Genomic DNA, 18177 nt, shown 5'->3' on the forward strand with positions numbered 1-18177 from the left:
AATGTATAATTAAGGGTTATACAGTATAAAACACATATTTTCTTTTCATTTCATGCAATCATGATGACAGAAAAATATTGATACTAAACCTTGTCTAACCATGCAAACATAGCTCAGTTGAGGTCTTAGTGACTTTTGCCATACACAGACTTTGCCAAAATAGCTCAGTTGGGAGAGCGTTAGACTGAAGATCTAAAGGTCCCGAGTTTCAGCATGTTTCAGTACCTTTTTTCTTCTTTCCTTGAGCAGTTATCAGTTTTTAAGTATTTCAAATGTAAACAACATCGTTTCTTAACATAGTTGAGTATTCAGTAGTAACTTCTAAATGATGAGAATGTTTAGTTAACAACACGGTGCATAAATACAGCTTAAAAATTGTTTTCATGTTGTCCATCATGCTACTCTATTATGAAAATTTGAAGTAATCTAACTGCTTCCTGACCACAATTTGTTAAATTTTTTACTTAAATGTACGATTAAGGGTTTGTAATTTATATATTTACAGTATAAAACATATCTTTTCAATTCATTTCATGCAATCATGATGACAGAAAAATATTGATACTTAACCTTGTGTAACCATGCAAACATAGCTCAGTTGAGGTCTTAGTGACTTTTGCCATACACCGATCTTGCCGAAATAGCTCAGTTGGGAGAGTGTTAGACTGAAGATCTAAAGGTCCCTGGTTCGATCCCGGGTTTCGGCATGTTTGAGTGCATTTTTTCTTTTTTCATTGAGTAGTGATCAGAATTTAATTATTTCAAATTTAATCAACATCATTTCTTAACATAGTTGAGTATTCAGTAGTAACTTCTAAATGATGAGAATGTTTAATTAACAACACAGTGCATAAATACAGCTTAAATATTGTTTTCATGTTGTAAGTCATGCTACTCTAACTATTATGAAAATTTGAAGTAATCTAACAATGCTTCCTGACCACAATTTGTTAAAGCTTTTACTTAAATATATGATTAAGGGTTTGTAATGGATATATTTATAGTATAAAACACATATTTTCTTTTCAATTCATGCAATCATGATGACAGAAAAATATTGATACTAAACCTTGTGTAACCATGCAAATATAGCTCAGTTGAGGTCTTAGTGACTTCTGCCATACACAGACTTTGCTGAAATAGCTCAGTTGGGAGAGCATTAGACTGAAGATCTAAAGGTCCCGAGTTTCAACATGTTTCAGTACCTTTTTTCTTCTTTCCTTGAGCAGTTATCAGTTTTTAAGTATTTCAAATGTAAACAACATCGTTTCTTAACATAGTTGAGTATTCAGTAGTAACTTCTAAATGATGAGAATGTTTAGTTAACAACACGGTGCATAAATACAGCTTAAAAATTGTTTTCATGTTGTCCATCATGCTACTCTATTAAGAAAATTTGAAGTAAACTATCTGCTTCCTGACCACAGTTTGTTAAAACTTTTACTTAAATGTACGATTAAGGGTTTGTAATTTATATATTTACAGTATAAAACACATCTTTTCTCTTCATTTCATGCAATCATGATGACAGAAAAATATTGATACTTAACATTGTGCAACCATGCAAACATAGCTCAGTTGAGGTCTTAGTGACTTATGCCATACTCCAACCTTGCCGAAATAGCTCAGTTGGGAGAGCGTTAGACTGAAGATCTAAAGGTCCCTGGTTCGATCCCGGGTTTCGGCATGTTTGAGTGCATATTTCTTTTTTCCTTGAGTAGTGATCAGAATTTAATTATTTCAAATTTAAACAACATCATTTCTTAATATAGTTGAGTATTCAGTAGTAGTAACTTCTAAATGATGAGAATGTTTATTTAACAACACGGTGCATAAATACAGCTTAAATATTGTTTTCATGTTGTCCGTCATGCTACTCTATTATGAAAAATTTAAGTAATCTAACAATGCTTCCTGACCACAATTTGTTAATACTTTTACTTAAATGTATAATTAAGGGTTATACAGTATAAAACACATATTTTCTTTTCATTTCATGCAATCATGATGACAGAAAAATATTAATACTAAACCTTGTCTAACCATGCAAACATAGCTCAGTTGAGGTCTTAGTGACTTTTGTCATACACATACTTTGCCGAAATACCTCAGTTGGGAGAGCGTTAGACTGAAGATCTAAAGGTCCCTAGTTTCAACATGTTTCAGTACCTTTTTTCTTCTTTCCTTGAGCAGTTATCAGTTTTTAAGTATTTCAAATGTAAACAACATCGTTTCTTAACATAGTTGAGTATTCAGTAGTAACTTCTAAATGATGAGAATGTTTATTTAACAACACGGTGCATAAATACAGCTTAAAAATTGTTTTCATGTTGTCCATCATGCTACTCTATTAAGAAAATTTGAAGTAAACTAGCTGCTTCCTGACCACAATTTGTTAAAACTTTTACTTAAATGTACGATTAAGGGTTTGTAATTTATATATTTACAGTATAAAACACATCTTTTCTCTTCATTTCATGCAATCATGATGACAGAAAAATATTGATACTTAACCTTGTGTAACCATGCAAACATAGCTCAGTTGAGGTCTTAGTGACTTTTGCCATACACCAACCTTGCCGAAATAGCTCAGTTGGGAGAGTGTTAGACTGAAGATCTAAAGGTTCCTGGTTTGATCCCGGGTTTCGGCATGTTTGAGTGCATTTTTCTTTTTTCCTTGAGTAGTGATCAGAATTTAATTATTTCAAATTTAAACAACATCATTTCTTTACATAGTTGAGTATTCAGTAGTAACTTCTAAATGATGAGAATGTTTAATTAACAACATGGTGCATAAATACAGCTTAAATATTGTTTTCATATTGTAAGTCATGCTACTCTAACTATTATGAAAATTTGAAGTAATCTAACAATGCTTCCTGCCAACAATTTGTTAAAGCTTTTACTTAAATGTATGATTAAGGGTTTGTAATGGATATATTTATAGTATAAAACACATATTTTCTTTTCAATTCATGCAATCATGATGACAGAAAAATATTGATACTAAACCTTGTGTAACCATGCAAACATAGCTCAGTTGAGGTCTTAGTGACTTTTGCCATACACAGACTTTGCCGAAATAGCTCAGTTGGGAGAGCATTAGACTGAAGATCTAAAGGTCCCGAGTTTCAACATGTTTCAGTACCTTTTTTCTTCTTTCCTTGAGCAGTTATCAGTTTTTAAGTATTTCAAATGTAAACAACATCGTTTCTTAACATAGTTGAGTATTCAGTAGTAACTTCTAAATGATGAAAATGTTTAGTTAACAACACGGTGCATAAGTACAGCTTAAAAATTGTTTTCATGTTGTCCATCATGCTACTCTATTAAGAAAATTTGAAGTAAACTAACTGCTTCCTGACCACAATTTGTTAAAACTTTTACTTAAATGTACGATTAAGGGTTTGTAATTTATATATTTACAGTATAAAACACATCTTTTCTCTTCATTTCATGCAATCATGATGACAGAAAAATATTGATACTTAACCTTGTGTAACCATGCAAACATAGCTCAGTTGAGGTCTTAGTGACTTATGCCATACTCCGACCTTGCCGAAATAGCTCAGGTGGGAGAGCGTTAGACTGAAGATCTAAAGGTCCCTGGTTCGATCCCGGGTTTCGGCATGTTTGAGTGCATTTTTCTTTTTTCCTTGAGTAGTGATCAGAATTTAATTATTTCAAATTTAAACAACATCATTTCTTAATATAGTTGAGTATTCAGTAGTAACTTCTAAATGATGAGAATGTTTATTTAACAACACGGTGCATAAATACAGCTTAAATATTGTTTTCATGTTGTCCATCATGCTACTCTATTATGAAAAATTGAAGTAATCTAACAATGCTTCCTGAACACAATTTGTTAATACTTTTACTTAAATGTATAATTAAGGGTTATACAGTATAAAACACATATTTTCTTTTCATTTCATGCAATCATGATGACAGAAAAATATTGATACTAAACCTTGTGTAACCATGCAAACATAGCTCAGTTGAGGTCTTAGTGACATTTGCCATACACAGACTTTGCCGAAGTAGCTCAGTTGGGAGAGCATTAGACTGAAGATCTAAAGGTCCTGAGTTTCAGCATGTTTCAGTACCTTTTTTCTTCTTTCCTTGAGCAGTTATCAGTTTTTAAGTATTTCAAATGTAAACAACATCATTTCTTAAGATAGTTGAGTATTCAGTAGTAACTTCTAAATGATGAGAATGTTTATTTAACAACACGGTGCATAAATACAGCTTAAAAATTTTTTTCATGTTGTCCATCATGTTACTCTATTAAGAAAATTTGAAGTAAACTAACTGCTTCCGGACAACAATTTGTTAAAACTTTTACTTAAATGTACGATTAAGGGTTTGTAATTTATATATTTACAGTATAAAACATATCTTTTCAATTCATTTCATGCAATCATGATGACAGAAAAATATTGATATCTAACCTTGTGTAACCATGCAAACATAGCTCAGTTGAGGTCTTAGTGACTTTTGCCATACACCGACCTTGCTGAAATAGCTCAGTTGGGAGAGCGTTAGACTGAAGATCTAAAGGTCCCTGGTTCGATCCCGGGTTTCGGCATGTTTGAGTGCATTTTTTCTTTTTTCATTGAGTAGTGATCAGAATTTAATTATTTCAAATTTAATCAACATCATTTCTTAACATAATTGAGTATTCAGTAGTAACTTCGAAATGATGAGAATGTTTATTTAACAACACGGTGCATAAATACAGCTTAAATATTGTTTTCATGTTGTCCTTCATGCTACTCTATTATGAAAATTTGAAGTAATCTAACAATGCTTCCTGACCACAATTTGTTAAAGCTTTTACTTAAATATATGATTAAGGGTTTGTAATGGATATATTTATAGTATAAAACACATATTTTCTTTTCAATTCATGCAATCATGATGACAGAAAAATATTGATACTAAACCTTGTGTAACCATGCAAACATAGCTCAGTTGAGGTCTTAGTGACTTTTGCCATACACAGACTTTGCTGAAATAGCTCAGTTGGGAGAGCATTTGACTGAAGATCTAAAGGTCCCGAGTTTCAACATGTTTCAGTACCTTTTTTCTTCTTTCCTTGAGCAGTTATCAGTTTTTAAGTATTTCAAATGTAAACAACATCGTTTCTTAACATAGTTGAGTATTCAGTAGTAACTTCTAAATGATGAGAATGTTTAGTTAACAACACGGTGCATAAATACAGCTTAAAAATTGTTTTCATGTTGTCCATCATGCTACTCTATTAAGAAAATTTGAAGTAAACTAACTGCTTCCTGACCACAATTTGTTAAAACTTTTACTTAAATGTACGATTAAGGGTTTGTAATTTATATATTTACAGTATAAAACACATCTTTTCTCTTCATTTCATGCAATCATGATGACAGAAAAATATTGATACTTAACCTTGTGTAACCATGCAAACATAGCTCAGTTGAGGTCTTAGTGACTTATGCCATACTCCGACCTTGCCGAAATAGCTCAGTTGGGAGAGCGTTAGACTGAAGATCTAAAGGTCCCTGGTTCGATCCCGGGTTTCGGCATGTTTGAGTGCATTTTTCTTTTTTCCTTGAGTAGTGATCAGAATTTAATTACTTCAAATTTAAACAACATCATTTCTTAATATAGTTGAGTATTCAGTAGTAACTTCTAAATGATGAGAATGTTTATTTAACAACACGGTGCATAAATACAGCTTAAATATTGTTTTCATGTTGTCCGTCATGCTACTCTATTATGAAAAATTGAAGTAATCTAACAATGCTTCCTGACCACAATTTGTTAATACTTTTACTTAAATGTATAATTAAGGGTTATACAGTATAAAACACATATTTTCTTTTCATTTCATGCAATCATGATGACAGAAAAATATTGATACTAAACCTTGTCTAACCATGCAAACATAGCTCAGTTGAGGTCTTAGTGACTTTTGCCATACACAGACATTGCCGAAATAGCTCAGTTGGGAGAGCGTTAGACTGAAGATCTAAAGGTCCTGAGTTTCAGCATGTTTCAGTACCTTTTTTCCTCTTTCCTTGAGCAGTTATCAGTTTTTAAGTATTTCAAATGTAAACAACATCGTTTCTTAACATAGTTGAGTATTCAGTAGTAACTTCTAAATGATGAGAATGTTTATTTAACAACACAGTGCATAAATACAGCTTAAAAATTGTTTTCATGTTGTCCATCATGCTACTCTATTATGAAAATTTGAAGTAAACTAACTGCTTCCTGACCACAATTTGTTAAATTTTTTACTTAAATGTATGATTAAGGGTTTGTAATTTATATATTTACAGTATAAAACATATCTTTTCAATTAATTTCATGCAATCATGATGACAGAAAAATATTGATACTTAACCTTGTGTAACCATGCAAACATAGCTCAGTTGAGGTCTTAGTGACTTTTGCCATACACCGACCTTGCCGAAATAGCTCAGATGGGAGAGGATTAGACTGAAGATCTAAAGGTCCCTGGTTCGATCCGGGTTTCGGCATGTTTGAGTGCATTTTTTCTTTTTTCATTGAGTAGTGATCAGAATTTAATTATTTCAAATTTAATCAACATCATTTCTTAACATAGTTGAGTATTCAGTAGTAACTTCTAAATGATGAGAATGTTTAATTAACAACACGGTGCATAAATACAGCTTAAATATTGTTTTCATGTTGTAAGTCATGCTACTCTAACTATTATGAAAATATGAAGTAATCTAACAATGCTTCCTGACCACAATTTGTTAAAGCTTTTACTTAAATATATGATTAAGGGTTTGTAATGGATATATTTATAGTATAAAACACATATTTTCTTTTCAATTCATGCAATCATGATGACAGAAAAATATTGATACTAAACCTTGTGTAACCATGCAAACATAGCTCAGTTGAGGTCTTAGTGACTTTTGCCATACACAGACTTTGCTGAAATAGCTCAGTTGGGAGAGCATTAGACTGAAGATCTAAAGGTCCCGAGTTTCAACATGTTTCAGTACCTTTTTTCTTCTTTCCTTGAGCAGTTATCAGTTTTTAAGTATTTCAAATGTAAACAACATCGTTTCTTAACATAGTTGAGTATTCAGTAGTAACTTCTAAATGATGAGAATGTTTAGTTAACAACACGGTGCATAAATACAGCTTAAAAATTGTTTTCATGTTGTCCATCATGCTACTCTATTAAGAAAATTTGAAGTAAACTAACTGCTTCCTGACCACAATTTGTTAAAACTTTTACTTAAATGTACGATTAAGGGTTTGTAATTTATATATTTACAGTATAAAACACATCTTTTCTCTTCATTTCATGCAATCATGATGACAGAAAAATATTGATACTTAACCTTGTGTAACCATGCAAACATAGCTCAGTTGAGGTCTTAGTGACTTATGCCATACTCCGACCTTGCCGAAATAGCTCAGTTGGGAGAGCGTTAGACTGAAGATCTAAAGGTCCCTGGTTCGATCCCGGGTTTCGGCATGTTTGAGTGCATATTTCTTTTTTCCTTGAGTAGTGATCAGAATTTAATTATTTCAAATTTAAACAACATCATTTCTTAATATAGTTGAGTATTCAGTAGTAACTTCTAAATGATGAGAATGTTTATTTAACAACACGGTGCATAAATACAGCTTAAATATTGTTTTCATGTTGTCCGTCATGCTACTCTATTATGAAAAATTTAAGTAATCTAACAATGCTTCCTGAACACAATTTGTTAATACTTTTACTTAAATGTATAATTAAGGGTTATACAGTATAAAACACATATTTTCTTTTCATTTCATGCAATCATGATGACAGAAAAATATTGATACTAAACCTTGTGTAACCATGCAAACATAGCTCAGTTGAGGTCTTAGTGACATTTGCCATACACAGACTTTGCCGAAGTAGCTCAGTTGGGAGAGCATTAGACTGAAGATCTAAAGGTCCTGAGTTTCAGCATGTTTCAGTACCTTTTTTCTTCTTTCCTTGAGCAGTTATCAGTTTTTAAGTATTTCAAATGTAAACAACATCATTTCTTAAGATAGTTGAGTATTCAGTAGTAACTTCTAAATGATGAGAATGTTTATTTAACAACACGGTGCATAAATACAGCTTAAAAAATTTTTTCATGTTGTCCATCATGTTACTCTATTAAGAAAATTTGAAGTAAACTAACTGCTTCCGGACAACAATTTGTTAAAACTTTTACTTAAATGTACGATTAAGGGTTTGTAATTTATATATTTACAGTATAAAACATATCTTTTCAATTCATTTCATGCAATCATGATGACAGAAAAATATTGATATCTAACCTTGTGTAACCATGCAAACATAGCTCAGTTGAGGTCTTAGTGACTTTTGCCATACACCGACCTTGCCGAAATAGCTCAGTTGGGAGAGCGTTAGACTGAAGATCTAAAGGTCCCTGGTTCGATCCCGGGTTTCGGCATGTTTGAGTGCATTTTTTCTTTTTTCATTGAGTAGTGATCAGAATTTAATTATTTCAAATTTAATCAACATCATTTCTTAACATAGTTGAGTATTCAGTAGTAACTTCGAAATGATGAGAATGTTTAATTAACAACACGGTGCATAAATACAGCTTAAATATTGTTTTCATGTTGTAAGTCATGCTACTCTAACTATTATGAAAATTTGAAGTAATCTAACAAAGCTTCCTGACTACAATTTGTTAAAGCTTTTACTTAAATGTATGATTAAGGGTTTGTAATGGATATATTTATAGTATAAAACACATATTTTCTTTTCAATTCATGCAATTATGATGACAGAAAAATATTGATACTAAACCTTGTGTAACCATGCAAACATAGCTCAGTTGAGGTCTTAGTGACTTTTGCCATACACAGACATTGCCGAAATAGCTCAGTTGGGAGAGCGTTAGACTGAAGATCTAAAGGTCCTGAGTTTCAGCATGTTTCAGTACCTTTTTTCCTCTTTCCTTGAGCAGTTATCAGTTTTTAAGTATTTCAAATGTAAACAACATCGTTTCTTAACATAGTTGAGTATTCAGTAGTAACTTCTAAATGATGAGAATGTTTATTTAACAACACAGTGCATAAATACAGCTTAAAAATTGTTTTCATGTTGTCCATCATGCTACTCTATTATGAAAATTTGAAGTAAACTAACTGCTTCCTGACCACAATTTGTTAAATTTTTTACTTAAATGTATGATTAAGGGTTTGTAATTTATATATTTACAGTATAAAACATATCTTTTCAATTCATTTCATGCAATCATGATGACAGAAAAATATTGATACTTAACCTTGTGTAACCATGCAAACATAGCTCAGTTGAGGTCTTAGTGACTTTTGCCATACACCGACCTTGCCGAAATAGCTCAGATGGGAGAGCATTAGACTGAAGATCTAAAGGTCCCTGGTTCGATCTGGGTTTCGGCATGTTTGAGTGCATTTTTTCTTTTTTCATTGAGTAGTGATCAGAATTTAATTATTTCAAATTTAATCAACATCATTTCTTAACATAGTTGAGTATTCAGTAGTAACTTCTAAATGATGAGAATGTTTAATTAACAACACGGTGCATAAATACAGCTTAAATATTGTTTTCATGTTGTAAGTCATGCTACTCTAACTATTATGAAAATATGAAGTAATCTAACAATGCTTCCTGACCACAATTTGTTAAAGCTTTTACTTAAATATATGATTAAGGGTTTGTAATGGATATATTTATAGTATAAAACACATATTTTCTTTTCAATTCATGCAATCATGATGACAGAAAAATATTGATACTAAACCTTGTGTAACCATGCAAACATAGCTCAGTTGAGGTCTTAGTGACTTTTGCCATACACAGACTTTGCTGAAATAGCTCAGTTGGGAGAGCATTAGACTGAAGATCTAAAGGTCCCGAGTTTCAACATGTTTCAGTACCTTTTTTCTTCTTTCCTTGAGCAGTTATCAGTTTTTAAGTATTTCAAATGTAAACAACATCGTTTCTTAACATAGTTGAGTATTCAGTAGTAACTTCTAAATGATGAGAATGTTTATTTAACAACACGGTGCATAAATACAGCTTAAAAATTGTTTTCATGTTGTCCATCATGCTACTCTATTAAGAAAATTTGAAGTAAACTAACTGCTTCCTGACCACAATTTGTTAAAACTTTTACTTAAATGTACGATTAATGGTTTGTAATTTATATATTTACAGTATAAAACACATCTTTTCTCTTCATTTCATGCAATCATGATGACAGAAAAATATTGATACTTAACCTTGTGTAACCATGCAAACATAGCTCAGTTGAGGTCTTAGTGACTTATGCCATACTCCGACCTTGCCGAAATAGCTCAGTTGGGAGAGCGTTAGACTGAAGATCTAAAGGTCCCTGGTTCGATCCCGGGTTTCGGCATGTTTGAGTGCATTTTTCTTTTTTCCTTGAGTAGTGATCAGAATTTAATTATTTCAAATTTAAACAACATCATTTCTTAATATAGTTGAGTATTCAGTAGTAACTTCTAAATGATGAGAATGTTTATTTAACAACACGGTGCATAAATACAGCTTAAATATTGTTTTCATGTTGTCCGTCATGCTACTCTATTATGAAAAATTTAAGTAATCTAACAATGCTTCCTGACCACAATTTGTTAATACTTTTACTTAAATGTATAATTAAGGGTTATACAGTATAAAACACATATTTTCTTTTCATTTCATGCAATCATGATGACAGAAAAATATTAATACTAAACCTTGTCTAACCATGCAAACATAGCTCAGTTGAGGTCTTAGTGACTTTTGTCATACACATACTTTGCCGAAATACCTCAGTTGGGAGAGCGTTAGACTGAAGATCTAAAGGTCCCGAGTTTCAGCATGTTTCAGTACCTTTTTTCTTCTTTCCTTGAGCAGTTATCAGTTTTTAAGTATTTCAAATGTAAACAACATCGTTTCTTAACATAGTTGAGTATTCAGTAGTAACTTCTAAATGATGAGAATGTTTATTTAACAACACGGTGCATAAATACAGCTTAAAAATTGTTTTCATGTTGTCCATCATGCTACTCTATTAAGAAAATTTGAAGTAAACTAGCTGCTTCCTGACCACAATTTGTTAAAACTTTTACTTAAATGTACGATTAAGGGTTTGTAATTTATATATTTACAGTATAAAACACATCTTTTCTCTTCATTTCATGCAATCATGATGACAGAAAAATATTGATACTTAACCTTGTGTAACCATGCAAACTTAGCTCAGTTGAGGTCTTAGTGACTTTTGCCATACACCGACCTTGCCGAAATAGCTCAGTTGGGAGAGTGTTAGACTGAAGATCTAAAGGTTCCTGGTTTGATCCCGGGTTTCGGCATGTTTGAGTGCATTTTTCTTTTTTCCTTGAGTAGTGATCAGAATTTAATTATTTCAAATTTAAACAACATAATTTCTTTACATAGTTGAGTATTCAGTAGTAACTTCTAAATGATGAGAATGTTTAATTAACAACATGGTGCATAAATACAGCTTAAATATTGTTTTCATATTGTAAGTCATGCTACTCTAACTATTATGAAAATTTGAAGTAATCTAACAATGCTTCCTGACAACAATTTGTTAAAGCTTTTACTTAAATGTATGATTAAGGGTTTGTAATGGATATATTTATAGTATAAAACACATATTTTCTTTTCAATTCATGCAATCATGATGACAGAAAAATATTGATACTAAACCTTGTGTAACCATGCAAACATAGCTCAGTTGAGGTCTTAGTGACATTTGCCATACACAGACTTTGCCGAAGTAGCTCAGTTGGGAGAGCATTAGACTGAAGATCTAAAGGTCCTGAGTTTCAGCATGTTTCAGTACCTTTTTTCTTCTTTCCTTGAGCAGTTATCAGTTTTTAAGTATTTCAAATGTAAACAACATCATTTCTTAACATAGTTGAGTATTCAGTAGTAACTTCTAAATGATGAGAATGTTTATTTAACAACACGGTGCATAAATACAGCTTAAAATTTTTTTTCATGTTGTCCATCATGTTACTCTATTAAGAAAATTTGAAGTAAACTAACTGCTTCCGGACAACAATTTGTTAAAACTTTTACTTAAATGTACGATTAAGGGTTTGTAATTTATATATTTACAGTATAAAACATATCTTTTCAATTCATTTCATGCAATCATGATGACAGAAAAATATTGATATTTAACCTTGTGTAACCATGCAAACATAGCTCAGTTGAGGTCTTAGTGACTTTTGCCATACACCGACCTTGCCGAAATAGCTCAGTTGGGAGAGCGTTAGACTGAAGATCTAAAGGTCCCTGGTTCGATCCCGGGTTTCGGCATGTGTGAGTGCATTTTTTCTTTTTTCATTGAGTAGTGATCAGAATTTAATTATTTCAAATTTAATCAACATCATTTCTTAACATAGTCGAGTATTCAGTAGTAACTTCTAAATGATGAGAATGTTTAATTAACAACACGGTGCATAAATACAGCTTAAATATTGTTTTCATGTTGTAAGTCATGCTACTCTAACTATTATGAAAATTTTAAGTAATCTAACAAAGCTTCCTGACCACAATTTGTTAAAGCTTTTACTTAAATGTATGATTAAGGGTTTGTAATGGATATATTTATAGTATAAAACACATATTTTCTTTTCAATTCATGCAATCATGATGACAGAAAAATATTGATACTTAACCTTGTGTAACCATGCAAACATAGCTCAGTTGAGGTCTTAGTGACTTTTGCCATACACCGACCTTGCCGAAATAGCTCAGATGGGAGAGCGTTAGACTGAAGATCTAAAGGTCCCTGGTTCGATCCCGGGTTTCGGCATGTTTGAGTGCATTTTTACTTTTTTCATTGAGTAGTGATCAGAATTTAATTATTTCAAATTTAATCAACATCATTTCTTAACATAGTTGAGTATTCAGTAGTAACTTCTAAATGATGAGAATGTTTATTTAACAACACGGTGCATAAATACAGCTTAAATATTGTTTTCATGTTGTCCTTCATGCTACTCTATTATGAAAAATTGAAGTAATCTAACAATGCTTCCTGACCACAATTTGTTAATACTTTTACTTAAATGTATAATTAAGGGTTATACAGTATAAAACACATATTTTCTTTTCATTTCATGCAATCATGATGACAGAAAAATATTGATACTAAACCTTGTCTAACCATGCAAACATAGCTCAGTTGAGGTCTTAGTGACTTTTACCATACACAGACATTGCCAAAATAGCTCAGTTGGGAGAGCGTTAGACTGAAGATCTAAAGGTCCCGAGTTTCAGCATGTTTTAGTACCTTTTTCTTCTTTCCTTGAGCAGTTATCAGTTTTTAAGTATTTCAAATGTAAACAACATCGTTTCTTAACATAGTTGAGTATTCAGTAGTAACTTCTAAATGATGAGAATGTTTATTTAACAACACGGTGCATAAATACAGCTTAAAAATAGTTTTCATGTTGTCCATCATGTTACTCTATTAAGAAAATTTGAAGTAAACTAACTGCTTCCGGACAACAATTTGTTAAAACTTTTACTTAAATGTACGATTAAGGGTTTGTAATTTATATATTTACAGTATAAAACATATCTTTTCAATTCATTTCATGCAATCATGATGACAGAAAAATATTGATATTTAACCTTGTGTAACCATGCAAACATAGCTCAGTTGAGGTCTTAGTGACTTTTGCCATACACCGACCTTACCGAAATAGCTCAGTTGGGAGAGCGTTAGACTGAAGATCTAAAGGTCCCTGGTTCGATCCCGGGTTTCGGCATGTGTGAGTGCATTTTTTCTTTTTTCATTGAGTAGTGATCAGAATTTAATTATTTCAAATTTAATCAACATCATTTCTTAACATAGTTGAGTATTCAGTAGTAACTTCTAAATGATGAGAATGTTTAATTAACAACACGGTGCATAAATACAGCTTAAATATTGTTTTCATGTTGTAAGTCATGCTACTCTAACTATTATGAAAATTTTAAGTAATCTAACAAAGCTTCCTGACCACAATTTGTTAAAGCTTTTACTTAAATGTATGATTAAGGGTTTGTAATGGATATATTTATAGTATAAAACACATATTTTCTTTTCAATTCATGCAATCATGATGACAGAAAAATATTGATACTTAACCTTGTGTAACCATGCAAACATAGCTCAGTTGAGGTCTTAGTGACTTTTGCCATACACTGACCTTGCCGAAATAGCTCAGATGGGAGAGCGTTAGACTGAAGATCTAAAGGTCCCTGGTTCGATCCCGGGTTTCGGCATGTTTGAGTGCATTTTTACTTTTTTCATTGAGTAGTGATCAGAAATTAATTATTTCAAATTTAATCAACATCATTTCTTAACATAGTTGAGTATTCAGTAATAACTTCTAAATGATGAGAATGTTTATTTAACAACACGGTGCATAAATACAGCTTAAATATTGTTTTCATGTTGTCCTTCATGCTACTCTATTATGAAAAATTGAAGTAATCTAACAATGCTTCCTGACCACAATTTGTTAATACTTTTACTTAAATGTATAATTAAGGGTTATACAGTATAAAACACATATTTTCTTTTCATTTCAAGCAATCATGATGACTGAAAAATATTGATACTAAACCTTGTCTAACCATGCAAACATAGCTCAGTTGAGGTCTTAGTGACTTTTGCCATACACAGACATTGCCAAAATAGCTCAGTTGGGAGAGCGTTAGACTGAAGATCTAAAGGTCCCGAGTTTCAGCATGTTTTAGTACCTTTTTCTTCTTTCCTTGAGCAGTTATCAGTTTTTAAGTATTTCAAATGTAAACAACATCGTTTCTTAACATAGTTGAGTATTCAGTAGTAACTTCTAAATGATGAGAATGTTTATTTAACAACACGGTGCATAAATACAGCTTAAAAATTGTTTTCATGTTGTCCATCATGCTACTCTATTATGAAAATTTGAAGTAAACTAACTGCTTCCTGACCACAATTTGTTAAATTTTTTACTTAAATGTACGATTAAGGGTTTGTAATTTATATATTTACAGTATAAAACATATCTTTTCAATTCATTTCATGCAATCATGATGACAGAAAAATATTGATACTTAACCTTGTGTAACCATGCAAACATAGCTCAGTTGAGGTCTTAGTGACTTTTGCCATACACCGACCTTGCCGAAATAGCTCAGTTGGGAGAGCGTTAGACTGAAGATCTAAAGGTCCCTGGTTCGATCCCGGGTTTCGGCATGTTTGAGTGCATTTTTTCTTTTTTCATTGAGTAGTGATCAGAATTTAATTATTTCAAATTTAATCAACATCATTTCTTAACATAGTTGAGTATTCAGTAGTAACTTCGAAATGATGAGAATGTTTAATTAACAACACGGTGCATAAATACAGCTTAAATATTGTTTTCATGTTGTAAGTCATGCTACTCTAACTATTATGAAAATTTGAAGTAATCTAACAAAGCTTCCTGACTACAATTTGTTAAAGCTTTTACTTAAATGTATGATTAAGGGTTTGTAATGGATATATTTATAGTATAAAACACATATTTTCTTTTCAATTCATGCAATTATGATGACAGAAAAATATTGATACTAAACCTTGTGTAACCATGCAAACATAGCTCAGTTGAGGTCTTAGTGACTTTTGCCATTCACAGACTTTGCCGAAATAGCTCAGTTGGGAGAGCATTAGACTGAAGATCTAAAGGTCCCGAGTTTCAACATGTTTCAGTACCTTTTTTCTTCTTTCCTTGAGCAGTTATCAGTTTTTAAGTATTTCAAATGTAAACAACATCGTTTCTTAACATAGTTGAGTATTCAGTAGTAACTTCTAAATGATGAAAATGTTTAGTTAACAACACGGTGCATAAATACAGCTTAAAAATTGTTTTCATGTTGTCCATCATGCTACTCTATTAAGAAAATTTGAAGTAAACTAACTGCTTCCTGACCACAATTTGTTAAAACTTTTACTTAAATGTACGATTAAGGGTTTGTAATTTATATATTTACAGTATAAAACACATCTTTTCTCTTCATTTCATGCAATCATGATGACAGAAAAATATTGATACTTAACCTTGTGTAACCATGCAAACATAGCTCAGTTGAGGTCTTAGTGACTTATGCCATACTCCGACCTTGCCGAAATAGCTCAGGTGGGAGAGCGTTAGACTGAAGATCTAAAGGTCCCTGGTTCGATCCCGGGTTTCGGCATGTTTGAGTGCATTTTTCTTTTTTCCTTGAGTAGTGATCAGAATTTAATTATTTCAAATTTAAACAACATCATTTCTTAATATAGTTGAGTATTCAGTAGTAACTTCTAAATGATGAGAATGTTTATTTAACAACACGGTGCATAAATACAGCTTAAATATTGTTTTCATGTTGTCCGTCATGCTACTCTATTATGAAAAATTGAAGTAATCTAACAATGCTTCCTGACCACAATTTGTTAATACTTTTACTTAAATGTATAATTAAGGGTTATACAGTATAAAACACATATTTTCTTTTCATTTCATGCAATCATGATGACAGAAAAATATTGATACTAAACCTTGTGTAACCATGCAAACATAGCTCAGTTGAGGTCTTAGTGACATTTGCAATACACAGACTTTGCCGAAGTAGCTCAGTTGGGAGAGCATTAGACTGAAGATCTAAAGGTCCTGAGTTTCAGCATGTTTCAGTACCTTTTTTCTTCTTTCCTTGAGCAGTTATCAGTTTTTAAGTATTTCAAATGTAAACAACATCATTTCTTAACATAGTTGAGTATTCAGTAGTAACTTCTAAATGATGAGAATGTTTATTTAACAACACGGTGCATAAATACAGCTTAAAATTTTTTTTCATGTTGTCCATCATGTTACTCTATTAAAAAAATTTGAAGTAAACTAACTGCTTCCGGACAACAATTTGTTAAAACTTTTACTTAAATGTACGATTAAGGGTTTGTAATTTATATATTTACAGTATAAAACATATCTTTTCAATTCATTTCATGCAATCATGATGACAGAAAAATATTGATATTTAACCTTGTGTAACCATGCAAACATAGCTCAGTTGAGGTCTTAGTGACTTTTGCCATACACCGACCTTGCCGAAATAGCTCAGTTGGGAGAGCGTTAGACTGAAGATCTAAAGGTCCCTGGTTCGATCCCGGGTTTCGGCATGTGTGAGTGCATTTTTTCTTTTTTCATTGAGTAGTGATCAGAATTTAATTATTTAAAATTTAATCAACATCATTTCTTAACATAGTCGAGTATTCAGTAGTAACTTCTAAATGATGAGAATGTTTAATTAACAACACGGTGCATAAATACAGCTTAAATATTGTTTTCATGTTGTAAGTCATGCTACTCTAACTATTATGAAAATTTTAAGTAATCTAACAAAGCTTCCTGACCACAATTTGTTAAAGCTTTTACTTAAATGTATGATTAAGGGTTTGTAATGGATATATTTATAGTATAAAACACATATTTTCTTTTCAATTCATGCAATCATGATGACAGAAAAATATTGATACTTAACCTTGTGTAACCATGCAAACATAGCTCAGTTGAGGTCTTAGTGACTTTTGCCATACACCGACCTTGCCGAAATAGCTCAGATGGGAGAGCGTTAGACTGAAGATCTAAAGGTCCCTGGTTCGATCCCGGGTTTCGGCATGTTTGAGTGCATTTTTTCTTTTTTCATTGAGTAGTGATCAGAATTTAATTATTTCAAATTTAATCAACATCATTTCTTAACATAGTTGAGTATTCAGTAGTAACTTCTAAATGATGAGAATGTTTATTTAACAACACGGTGCATAAATACAGCTTAAATATTGTTTTCATGTTGTCCTTCATGCTACTCTATTATGAAAAATTGAAGTAATCTAACAATGCTTCCTGACCACAATTTGTTAATACTTTTACTTAAATGTATAATTAAGGGTTATACAGTATAAAACACATATTTTCTTTTCATTTCATGCAATCATGATGACAGAAAAATATTGATACTAAACCTTGTCTAACCATGCAAACATAGCTCAGTTGAGGTCTTAGTGACTTTTGCCATACACAGACATTGCCAAAATAGCTCAGTTGGGAGAGCGTTAGACTGAAGATCTA

The 18177-nt window shown here is 31.7% G+C and overlaps 18 non-coding genes across 18 annotated transcripts; all 18 read left to right on the forward strand.

The window, feature by feature from the left end:
- Nucleotides 1-634: 634 nt before the first annotated feature.
- On the forward strand, nt 635-707 carry TRNAF-GAA (transfer RNA phenylalanine (anticodon GAA)). The gene has a single exon. It is a non-coding gene; the product is annotated as a tRNA-Phe (tRNA).
- A 907-nt stretch (nt 708-1614) lies between these two features.
- On the forward strand, nt 1615-1687 carry TRNAF-GAA (transfer RNA phenylalanine (anticodon GAA)). Its single transcript has one exon. It is a non-coding gene; the product is annotated as a tRNA-Phe (tRNA).
- An 891-nt stretch (nt 1688-2578) lies between these two features.
- On the forward strand, nt 2579-2651 carry TRNAF-GAA (transfer RNA phenylalanine (anticodon GAA)). The gene has a single exon. It is a non-coding gene; the product is annotated as a tRNA-Phe (tRNA).
- A 906-nt stretch (nt 2652-3557) lies between these two features.
- On the forward strand, nt 3558-3630 carry TRNAF-GAA (transfer RNA phenylalanine (anticodon GAA)). The gene has a single exon. It is a non-coding gene; the product is annotated as a tRNA-Phe (tRNA).
- An 888-nt stretch (nt 3631-4518) lies between these two features.
- Nucleotides 4519-4591, forward strand: TRNAF-GAA (transfer RNA phenylalanine (anticodon GAA)). Its single transcript has one exon. It is a non-coding gene; the product is annotated as a tRNA-Phe (tRNA).
- A 903-nt stretch (nt 4592-5494) lies between these two features.
- Nucleotides 5495-5567, forward strand: TRNAF-GAA (transfer RNA phenylalanine (anticodon GAA)). The gene has a single exon. It is a non-coding gene; the product is annotated as a tRNA-Phe (tRNA).
- A 1867-nt stretch (nt 5568-7434) lies between these two features.
- Nucleotides 7435-7507, forward strand: TRNAF-GAA (transfer RNA phenylalanine (anticodon GAA)). The gene has a single exon. It is a non-coding gene; the product is annotated as a tRNA-Phe (tRNA).
- An 888-nt stretch (nt 7508-8395) lies between these two features.
- Nucleotides 8396-8468, forward strand: TRNAF-GAA (transfer RNA phenylalanine (anticodon GAA)). Its single transcript has one exon. It is a non-coding gene; the product is annotated as a tRNA-Phe (tRNA).
- A 1886-nt stretch (nt 8469-10354) lies between these two features.
- On the forward strand, nt 10355-10427 carry TRNAF-GAA (transfer RNA phenylalanine (anticodon GAA)). Its single transcript has one exon. It is a non-coding gene; the product is annotated as a tRNA-Phe (tRNA).
- An 888-nt stretch (nt 10428-11315) lies between these two features.
- TRNAF-GAA (transfer RNA phenylalanine (anticodon GAA)) lies at nt 11316-11388 on the forward strand. The gene has a single exon. It is a non-coding gene; the product is annotated as a tRNA-Phe (tRNA).
- Nucleotides 11389-12294: 906 nt separating this feature from the next.
- TRNAF-GAA (transfer RNA phenylalanine (anticodon GAA)) lies at nt 12295-12367 on the forward strand. The gene has a single exon. It is a non-coding gene; the product is annotated as a tRNA-Phe (tRNA).
- A 426-nt stretch (nt 12368-12793) lies between these two features.
- TRNAF-GAA (transfer RNA phenylalanine (anticodon GAA)) lies at nt 12794-12866 on the forward strand. Its single transcript has one exon. It is a non-coding gene; the product is annotated as a tRNA-Phe (tRNA).
- Nucleotides 12867-13754: 888 nt separating this feature from the next.
- TRNAF-GAA (transfer RNA phenylalanine (anticodon GAA)) lies at nt 13755-13827 on the forward strand. The gene has a single exon. It is a non-coding gene; the product is annotated as a tRNA-Phe (tRNA).
- Nucleotides 13828-14253: 426 nt separating this feature from the next.
- TRNAF-GAA (transfer RNA phenylalanine (anticodon GAA)) lies at nt 14254-14326 on the forward strand. The gene has a single exon. It is a non-coding gene; the product is annotated as a tRNA-Phe (tRNA).
- Nucleotides 14327-15214: 888 nt separating this feature from the next.
- Nucleotides 15215-15287, forward strand: TRNAF-GAA (transfer RNA phenylalanine (anticodon GAA)). The gene has a single exon. It is a non-coding gene; the product is annotated as a tRNA-Phe (tRNA).
- A 907-nt stretch (nt 15288-16194) lies between these two features.
- TRNAF-GAA (transfer RNA phenylalanine (anticodon GAA)) lies at nt 16195-16267 on the forward strand. The gene has a single exon. It is a non-coding gene; the product is annotated as a tRNA-Phe (tRNA).
- An 888-nt stretch (nt 16268-17155) lies between these two features.
- TRNAF-GAA (transfer RNA phenylalanine (anticodon GAA)) lies at nt 17156-17228 on the forward strand. Its single transcript has one exon. It is a non-coding gene; the product is annotated as a tRNA-Phe (tRNA).
- Nucleotides 17229-17654: 426 nt separating this feature from the next.
- On the forward strand, nt 17655-17727 carry TRNAF-GAA (transfer RNA phenylalanine (anticodon GAA)). The gene has a single exon. It is a non-coding gene; the product is annotated as a tRNA-Phe (tRNA).
- Nucleotides 17728-18177: the final 450 nt, after the last annotated feature.

The sequence above is a fragment of the Taudactylus pleione genome, unplaced genomic scaffold (assembly GCF_031769625.1).
Source record: "Taudactylus pleione unplaced genomic scaffold, aTauple2 ptg000593l, whole genome shotgun sequence".
Classification (NCBI taxonomy): domain Eukaryota; kingdom Metazoa; phylum Chordata; class Amphibia; order Anura; family Myobatrachidae; genus Taudactylus; species Taudactylus pleione.